Raw genomic sequence first — 9,660 nt, 5'->3', positions numbered from 1 at the left:
AAGAAATGGTCCAATCCACAACCAAGGGCCTAAAGTGCATGCATGAAAGCCGGGAAGAGAAAGTGAAAGCATTTGGAAGGTGAGCATACAGCTTTAACAACCCCCCTCAACAGCAAATGTTGAGCAATTGTAGTTAAAAAATGCCACAGTTCTAAGAAAAATCTAGAGAGACAAAATGAGCGCCAAGCCAAAAACAAGAACTGTCCAACAACATAGGAGCAGACAAAGGGCAGAGGGAGAGGTTTGAGGTTGCAAGACAATGAAGAGTGTTGTAGATAAAGCGCGGCCAATGGAGACAAAACGCTCCAGTAAGCCAATCCTGCAAAAAGATACTATAGCCATTCTATGAAAAAAAAACGCGCCTAGAGTTTTAATATTTTAGAACACCTAGGATAGCCCAAGGCTAACAAGGGCGGCGATGCGGATCTAAGAAACTACACCTATTGCTCTGATACCTTTATTAGAGTGTGCAACCGAGGAGAAGAGACAGTGGCACGCAAAAACGAGGAAGAGAGAGAGACTCGTCATCACTCCAAAAGCCCTCATACTAACCAACTACCCTGGCTCGGCTATGGCTCTCATGTAATTCTTTTTGTGGTTTGAATATATTCCACTCATACTTTGTGGGTATTGCAAAAAAAAAAAGTCTCCTAATAAGTTATTGTCAAATCAAGAAAAATGGTTGGGTTTATGGGTCACACAATTTAGATTTCTAATTTAACCATATATTGACCAACACATTCACGTTTATAATTTCTTAGAGGTCTTATTTTTTACTGTCGTCTTTAAAGTCATGCAACTTGCTCTTGCACATCTCTTTGAGATACACAAAAGCATGATAATAGCTTTCTTCACATGTATAATTAATTGTTCTATTTAACTAGGCTGAGAACTTATGAAAGACTCACAAGGGCTGCCTACTTGGTAGCCATTTGAGAGAGAGAGAGAGAGAGAGAGAGAGAGAGAGCTTTTAGGGGAAAAAGGAAGAGAGATGTGAATGGCCTTTGAGACACATTGCATATGGGTGAAAGCATAAAAAGGTGGTCAGGTTTTGGGGCAAAATTGGTGGATCACTTTCGTACTGCCATATTGTGTGAGGGTTTAGTTTAAGTCGATTAAGGGGGTACCAAGATTTGAAACCATCACTTCAAGCTTTCATCATTTTTTGAAATGCAAGCATGTAAAAGGTAATCTGCTCAGTGCTGGCAGGCGCCAAGGTCGCGTTGCATGGATTGCTCCTGCTTGGAACTCTTTCATAGCTCACTTTTTGTTGTGCTATGCCACTAGTACCACGAGACTGCTGACAACCATTCCTTCCTCAAGGTAGTGAGAGCTCTCTCTCTCTCTCTCTCTCTCTCTCTCTCTCTCTCTCCTGCTGATGCTTGCTCATCTCTGTTGGGTCAGATTTTCTTGCATATCGAGACTATTGAAATGTTGGATTTTCTTCTCTTTCTCTCTCTCTCTCTCTCTCTCTCTCTCTCTCTATACGCTGAGAGTGTTGCATTCATTGTTGGATGAGATTTGATGGTTTTTTTTATTGGGACACCAGAAATGAAGACGCCACCACGAAAGTGCACCTTACCAAAAAAATCACCAGTTGAAGTGTCATCCACCAGCTTGCATTCCAACAATAGCAAACGGTCCAAGAGTGGTGCAAGTTTGTCGTCAAAGGACACCTTTCTTGGCTCTGATAAGAGCAATGGTAATCACCCATTTCCTTCTCATGAATGTATGAATCTTTTAAATTAGTACTTTTTGGTTGAAAAAAAAAGATGTTAAAGGTTTGCCATTGTTTTTCCCATGTCCACATTTCGTTAGTTTTATTACATTGAATGCATGCCGGTGGAAGTGTTTTGACTAATCCCCTTCCCTCTGAATTTTGTGCTCAATAGTAGCATCTCGGAAGGCTCAATATCCCAAGGAGACCAGATTCTACTTTACCCGACATGACCTACACGAGGAGTACGATCTAAGTTTGGAAGGCAAGTTGTACCAACATTTGTCTGATGAGGATGTGACAGATGAGGATTGGCTGGTAGTCTTCACAAAGAAAAGGGAGAAGGGTGACATAATCTTCTTAATAGTGCGGCCTGAATATGCAAAAGAATATAGGTTATTGTTTCATAAACCATACCAACCAACAAAGAAATCACGCACAAGTTTTCGACCTTGTTTGTATATGAGAGATACCCAACTGCCATGCAAAGTCCAACAAGTCAGCAGAAGGTTGCATGGACTGTTTTTGGTGAACAGATCCTAGACCACTGCAAGAATCTCCCGGGCGGGATGGACAAAAAGCTCAAGAACTGGACTGACTGCAATTAGAATGGTCATCATGCGACTTGAACCACACAATCCACTCTGAAGGCTCTCATTGACCCTGGGGGGATAACTTCTATTTCCTGCAGTTTGGTCCCTCACTCATTTTTTAATTGCAGCTTTGTTAATCTGGAGCAGATGTTGGCTGCAAGAAAGAGTACACCAGGGAGTGCAAAAAGCACACTAAATGCAGCCCAAGTGCAACTACAAAAAAAAGTCAGAGCATGTGGAAGATAGAGGGAACATCTTCAGCTGCAGCAGTGCTTCAAGGGAAATTAACTGAGCTTCAAACACTGAAAGACAGCATGGAGGGAGGAGCATGTGGTGCATATGATTCTGAGCTGATGGTAATTGATGCAAAGATCGTTACTCTCTCAAGTGCATTGATAGCTCTAGGGGCGAATGCAAGCAACTCAAAGATTAGAGACAACGTTGACCATATAGAGGTATGCATCAAGATCAATACATTGTGTATTAAAACTAAACCTTGCATTTAGGTTTTTAAGTGCAATGTAAGTACCATGTGAACTTTCTAAGTGGTTCATAGAGTTTTGGGATATTACCTGACAAGTATAACTCTCAATATTCAACACTTGACTCTGATTATGTTTTGCATGGTACTTTCCACAAGTCCCAATAGAGTCTTTGTGGTACTTAACAAGGCACAAGTAGATAGATCTACACAAAATCCGCCATTTAACAAGGATTAAATATGTCATGGTACTTTACATAAGTACCAAAGGAGCTGTATGGGTGCTTCACAAAGACTAGGGATGGTAGAAACGAAGCAGGACTCTCAGATTTCACCATGTGATTGTGATTATATGCACCATGGTACTTTTTGTAGTTACGAATGAAGCATTGTTGGTGCTTCATAGAGTTTATAAATGATAGCAAATAGGTAGAACTCTCAAAATCCAACATTTGACTATGATTGAGTAGATCGTGGTACTTTTTGTAAGTACCAATGCAAGTTTATTGACTAGTGGTTCACATATCTTAGTGATGGTGGTGAAAATCACAAATTCCTCCATTAGACTAGGATTAAAGGTACTTTGTGAAGCTAAGTAATATGGTAGCTTTTTATATGTAGTTCAAATTCAAGGTAAAACCAAGAGTACCCACGTAGGCACTTTGCACATATTGTTGTATTGCTTGGTAGAGTTTAGAGTACGTATCATAGGCACATGGATAAAATATATGCATTTATATTTCAAAGTACCTTTCATAGGTTGATACTTTGAAAGTACATATGTCTTGTTTTCAAAGTATTATGCATGTGTTTGTACATTGTGAAAGTACATGTATTTTTTTTACTAAGTACCATGCATGTGTTTGTACCATGGGAAAGTACATATGCCTTTGTTGCAAAGTGCCTTTCATATGTGCTTCGTAAGTTCTTGTGATTGGTACTCTTAGCTTGTCCTTGGTACTCTCATAAGTACTTAGAGTGTATCCTTGGTACTTTTTTGACATGGACTAATATTTACTTGTCAAGTGTGGTGCAGAAAGAACTAATTTAGCTGGCAGCATCAGAAGCTACATGTATTGCTCAAGTCACATTTTGTAAGAGCTTGTTGGATCAAGTGAAGAAAGGTGACTCAATGTTGCTACATTCGACAGCTGGCGAGCATGGGAGTCACCGACATGCCAAAGTGACTGTTCCAGGAGCATGTGTTGCATATGGTTTAGGTTTTGTGGCTTCCGAAGTAGTGTGTGTATATACACTAGCGTGTGTTGATGCATACCATGCTTTGTGTTTTGCTGGATGAGCTGTGTCAGAGAAAGAATGTGCCAACCCTTCCTGTAAGCAGAGTATCCCAGAATCGGCAAAGTCGACGTGTGGGCATAATGGTTGGTTTTCTATTCTCCACGTCTATCAAGATTAAGAAACTTTTTTTGATTAGACAAGATACAACCTATGTGGTGTAGTTGCGGGTTCCGGTCATATGCCATATGTGGCAACATTACCAGCTGAGGTGCCAAACCTGCATGTTGATCCAACTCCGGACGCCTACACCATAGACACAGATATGCAATTTGGTGATCAATCAACTCCATGTGGTAGGGAAGGCTCATCCTTGGCAAGTGACAAAACTCTGGCTTGCGAGGAAGGCTCACATGTGGCAATTGACAAAACCCCAGCTGCTGAGGTGGAGCCCAACAGACAGTAGGTGAACCAAAACCAAAGGAAATTGAACCAATGGAAGATGTTGATGTTAAGATGACAGATTCTGTAGCAAAAGAGGGGGTGGAAGCGATGCAACGCATGGTTCATGGGGTGATGCAGATCCAAATTCTCTTGTCTTTCTTAGTGATATGATGAAGAAGTCAAGGAAGCGAAAGAAACATGCTGATGGTAAGTTGTTTTGGCTATCTAGGACTTGGCTCCCTATATGCATTGAATGCTTTTCATTGATGTCTCTCTTTATGGTGTGTTGGAATTAGGGTTGCAGAGAAACGCACACAGCTTGGAGAAGACGAAGGAAGCTCAAGGCACACAATAGAGAGTGTGTTACTTCATATGCAATGGAAAGATAGATAGCCCTAGAGTGATGGGCGTATATACAATGCTCGGGGGAAAAAGCCTCCTAAAGAGGGAAAAATTGCCCCAGCGGTCCTAGTGTGTTCACACACATCACTACCACATGTATATGGTGACAAATCCCCCCTGGAGTGATGCGATGAACGAGAGCTGGCACATGAGTAAAGGGAAGTGCCATGCCCTGAGGACATGATCAGCCCACAAAGGGGAGTAAGCCCAAAGCTTTGCGGAAAGCTTCAAGCTTCTCATGAGACAATGCCTTTGTGAAAAGATCTGCAAGGTTGTCCTGTGTTGGCACATAAGCCAAGCTGATCTCTCCTACTTAGAGCCTCTCCCTGACTTAGTGGTAATGCACCTCAATGTGCTTTGTGCGAGCATGAAAAACTAGGTTCCTCGCAACTTCCAATGCGCTCTGACTGTCAGTGTAGATAGTGTTGGCAGTGTCCTGTCCAACACCCAAATCAGCCATCAGGCGTCTGAGCCATACACACTCAACCGTAGCTGTGAAGACTGCCCTATACTCAGCCTCACAACTCGAAGTGGCCATAGTAGGCTGCTTCTTGCTCAACCATGATATACATGAACTGCCAAGCATGAAACAAAAGCCACTTGTGGACACTCGCGTGTCAAAACAACCAGCCCAATCTGAGTCCGAAAAAGCATGCAAGTCTGGCGGCAATGATCCCCCCTTGGGATAAAACAAGCCAAGATGTAAAGTGCCACTAAGGTAGTGAAAAATCCTCTTGAAAGCCTGCCAATGCTTAGACCCTGGGCTATGCATAAATCTGCTGACCTGTGAGACCGCAAACTGAATATCTGGCCTCGTGTTGCATACATAAAGAAGGCAGTCAACAGTAGTTTGGTAAAGAGTGACATCAGCAGGATCGCCAACATCATGTAGACTCAACTTCAAACGTGTTTCCATGGGAGTGGCAGTAGGTTTGCAATCCTCAAGTCCAAACTTACATAGCAATGTCTCTATGTAACTTTTCTAACACAAGGCAATACCACCATCACACTGCTTAAAGTGTATACCCAAGTAATGATGCAATAGCCCCAAATCTTTCATCTTGAAAGTAGCATTCAAATAAGCCTTAAATTCAGAAATATGTCTCTCATTTGGTCCAATGATCAGCAAATCATCAACATAAAGAACCACACTGAGAAGTACATCACCCTCACGCTTTACATACAATGTGCTTTCTGTTAAACTGTTACGAAAGCCTTGTTTGACCAAATAAGTGTTAGCTTTCTCATACCAAGCACGAGGAGATTGCTTCAACCCATACAAATCCTTCTTACATCTGCACACTTTGTCCTCTTGTCCTTTTATAACAAAACCGCGAGGCTGCGTTACATAACCTTCCTCAAATATGTCACCATTCAAGAAAGCAGTAACAATGTCTGATTGATGTACATCCCAACCAAAATGAGCTACCAATGCACATAGAAAACACACAGTAGTCATACGACAAGTGGGAGCAAAGGTCTCTTCATAATCTATGCCTTTATGTTGTGCATAACCCTTTGCAACAAGTCGAGCCTTATGGCGACCGATCTCACCGTCCGGCTTGCGTTTCAACTTGTAAACCCACTTTGTACCAATGGCCTTTTTGCCAGGAGGCAAATTACATAAAGTCCATGTGTCATTTTCTATAAGTGCATCATATTTTGATTGCATGGCGGCCATCCAATTTCTCAATTCTGTGCTTCATCAAAAGATAGAGGCTCCTCAACATCATGTAAGCTAGACACAACCAAAGCATAACAATCTGATGCATAAGATGCATGGTGGGAGCCTGAACGAGTACAACTAGAGAAAGGTGCATCCAATTTACTGTCACGCAAAGTGTGCACCAGCCATTTTGGCATACCTCTAGCCTGCTCATTTTCAGCCCTTTCCTCATCAAGTACATCATGTACATCTGCATCAATAATAGGTTGATCTGTAACATTTTGAGAAACCCCCATAGGCTGTACGTTTGCCTCATTGGAAATTACATTTGACCATACATCGTGCCATTTCTTTCAGTGACCCGTTTTTCCTCTCAGCAACACCATTTTGCTGAGGTGTATAAGGCACTGTACATTGGTGTTTTATCCCACGACTAACCAGAAATGCATTAAATTCATGAGACATATACTAACCCCCTCAATCAGAATGGAGGGTGCCCATAGTACATTTCGAAACATTTTCAGCCATAGCCAGAAATTGTTTGAAGCACATAAAAACTTCGGACTTCGCTTTAAGCGGAAATACCCATGCATGCCTGGAGTAATCATCAATGAAAGTCACGAAGTACAGGTAATTGCCCAAGGACGGAGTTTGCATGGGCCCACAAACATCACTATGCACAAGCTGCAACCTGCATGTGGCCCGAACTGAACCATCCTTTGGAAACTTAGAACGCTGCATCTTACCCAAAATACAGCCTTCACAAACATGTTTGACAGGTGCTTCTAGAGGCGGCAAAGAAGCAACCATATGAGATTTCTGCAAACGCAGCAAACTGGAAAAATTCAGATGACCAAAACGTGCATGCCAAAGTTTTGCATCTGAAATAGCCCTTGAATCTGCAACAACATTTACAAAATTTTGTCCACACTTGTCATACAAAGTGAGCTTATACAGCCCATGGCACAAAAGGCCAGATGCAACAATTTCATCACCAAAACTGAGATCATGAACTGTACATCTGTCATCCACAAATTTGACTACAAGTCCAAGTCTAGCAAGTGCGGATACAGACAAGAGATTCTTCTTGATCCTAGGTACATAAAGTGCATCAACAAGTGTGAAGGAACTGCCATTTGTAGCAGTAAGGACCATCTTTCCAACTCCCTCATCCGGATAAGAGGCATTGTTGGCACAAGTGACTGAATTCCCATGAGGGATAGACTTGAGAGAGGTAAACAATTCACAATGTGAGGTAATGTGCTTTGTAGCACCACTGTTGAAATACCACACATGTGAATCTGCAGCAACTGACAAGCATGCATCATGGACAACAGGATTGTGAGTGCACTCTGCGCTAAAAGCCCATTCTGATCTACATCAGCAACACAGTCTCCTTTTACAGAAGACTCAACAATGGCTGCATTTGTAGTGGAACCAGCATTTGCAGTGGAACCACCCTCTTTCTTCTTAGCCTCTTTGGCCTTCAACTTAGGACACAACTTGATCAAGTGATAATTAGCTTTACATTAATGGCAACACATCTTCTTTTTGCCCTTATCACCAGAATTTCCAAACGAATTGCTACCAGCAGAAGCATTAGGAACAGAAGTTTTGCCACTCGCAGCAGAACCATAAGAAGTGGCCGCATTGCTGTTACCACCCTTTCTTTGAGAAGCAATAGAAGCATGTTCAACTGCACACTGCCTAGTTCTGTTTTTTTTGGAAAGTGACTCTTGCAACAGCAATGTGCATAATGCATCAAACTTGACAACTTCAGGATTTCCTTGGGTCATCAGTCTGCAAGGACTAGCAAAAGTCTGGTAGGAATCTGGTAAGGCATCAAGAACAGTCTGCGCAAGGGAACTGTTTGAGATGACTTCACCTGCAGAAATAAGTTGCTCATTGATATCTTTGACACCAGCAAGGAAAGTGTCCATATCATCTTCCTCATGCATAATCTTCGACTCCATCTCTTTACGCAGCAAAGCAATTTTAGCCTCATTGCGGCTTGCATAAAGACCTGCTAGAATATCCCAAGCCTGTTTTGCAGATTTTGTTGAACGCATGTGAGAAAAAATTGTGCGCTTCACAGACAATGCAATCAATGCATGAGCCTGCGCATCCTTTACATCCCAACGAGCTTGTTCTGCCGTAGGCAAAACAACTCTAACAGCTGCAATCCTTGCAGCAAGACCTGCAACATCCTCAACATCGCCTACATCCTCAGAACCAGGACGTACATCAATGCCCTGCACAATGTTCCAGACACCCTTTGACACAAGAACATGTTGCATCATATAAGCCCACATAGGGTAGTTGTCCCCATCCAACCTGTCCTCAGCAGCAAACATCTTGAACACATCTGTGTTGTTGTTGTTAGCCATGGTAAATGCTGCACCTGATGTGAAAACTACCTGAAAATAGGAGAAACGGAGCGGGAACAACACGTGCTATATAGCACAAACCGTAGAAGACTATGCATAAAAGGACACTGACAAAAATTCTACACAAAATGAAAAAATAGCCTGTACAGTACTGCCTGTAGTGGAAACAGAGGCCGAAATGAGCCCGAATCAAAAATCTGAGCAGATTGAGCTCTATGAGCTCATCCAAAATTTTTGTCGACCTGCGAACGCTTGCTAAACCTCACTATAATCGAAGAAAGTGAGCAGGCGTGTGCTGGAGCAGCTGGCGACTAAGCGCAGGAGGACGTAACCTACTCTGATACCAATTGTTGGAATTAGGGTTGTAGAGAAACGCATACAGCTTGGATAAGACGAAGGAAGCTCAAGGCACACAATCGAGAGTGTGTTATTTCGTATGCAATGTAAAGATAGATAGCCCTAGAGTGATGGGCGTATATACAATGCTCAGGGGAAAAAACCTCCTAAAGAGGGAAAAAATGCTCCGGCGGTCCTAGTGTGTTCACACACATCACTACCACATGTATATGGTAACATGGTGTAGCTGGACAGTCCAAAAGGACACGTGCATAAGAGATGAACTGCTCAAAGAAGCAATCTAATAAGGCTGAGGAAGAGAATAATGGTGAGACCTCTTTTACTCATGTGTTGTTCAGGAAAAGCATCTCAACACGTAGAGAAAGTTTGTAGGTTCA

At 42.3% G+C, this 9,660-nt stretch overlaps 1 long non-coding RNA gene across 1 annotated transcript; it reads left to right on the top strand.

The window, feature by feature from the left end:
• The first annotated feature begins 973 nt into the window (after positions 1 to 973).
• Positions 974 to 5,903, top strand: LOC147435537 (uncharacterized). Its single transcript, XR_015185041.1, has 5 exons — positions 974 to 1,323; positions 1,550 to 1,702; positions 1,893 to 2,765; positions 3,828 to 4,678; positions 4,768 to 5,903. It is a non-coding gene; the product is annotated as an uncharacterized LOC147435537 (long non-coding RNA).
• The last annotated feature ends 3,757 nt before the right edge of the window (positions 5,904 to 9,660 follow it).

Source organism: Adiantum capillus-veneris, chromosome 18, assembly GCF_014529385.1.
Source record: "Adiantum capillus-veneris isolate H3 chromosome 18, ASM1452938v2, whole genome shotgun sequence".
Lineage (NCBI taxonomy): Eukaryota > Viridiplantae > Streptophyta > Polypodiopsida > Polypodiales > Pteridaceae > Adiantum > Adiantum capillus-veneris.
The sequence above is the reverse complement of the archived record's forward strand: the minus strand, read 5'-3'. Positions and strand labels throughout refer to the sequence as shown.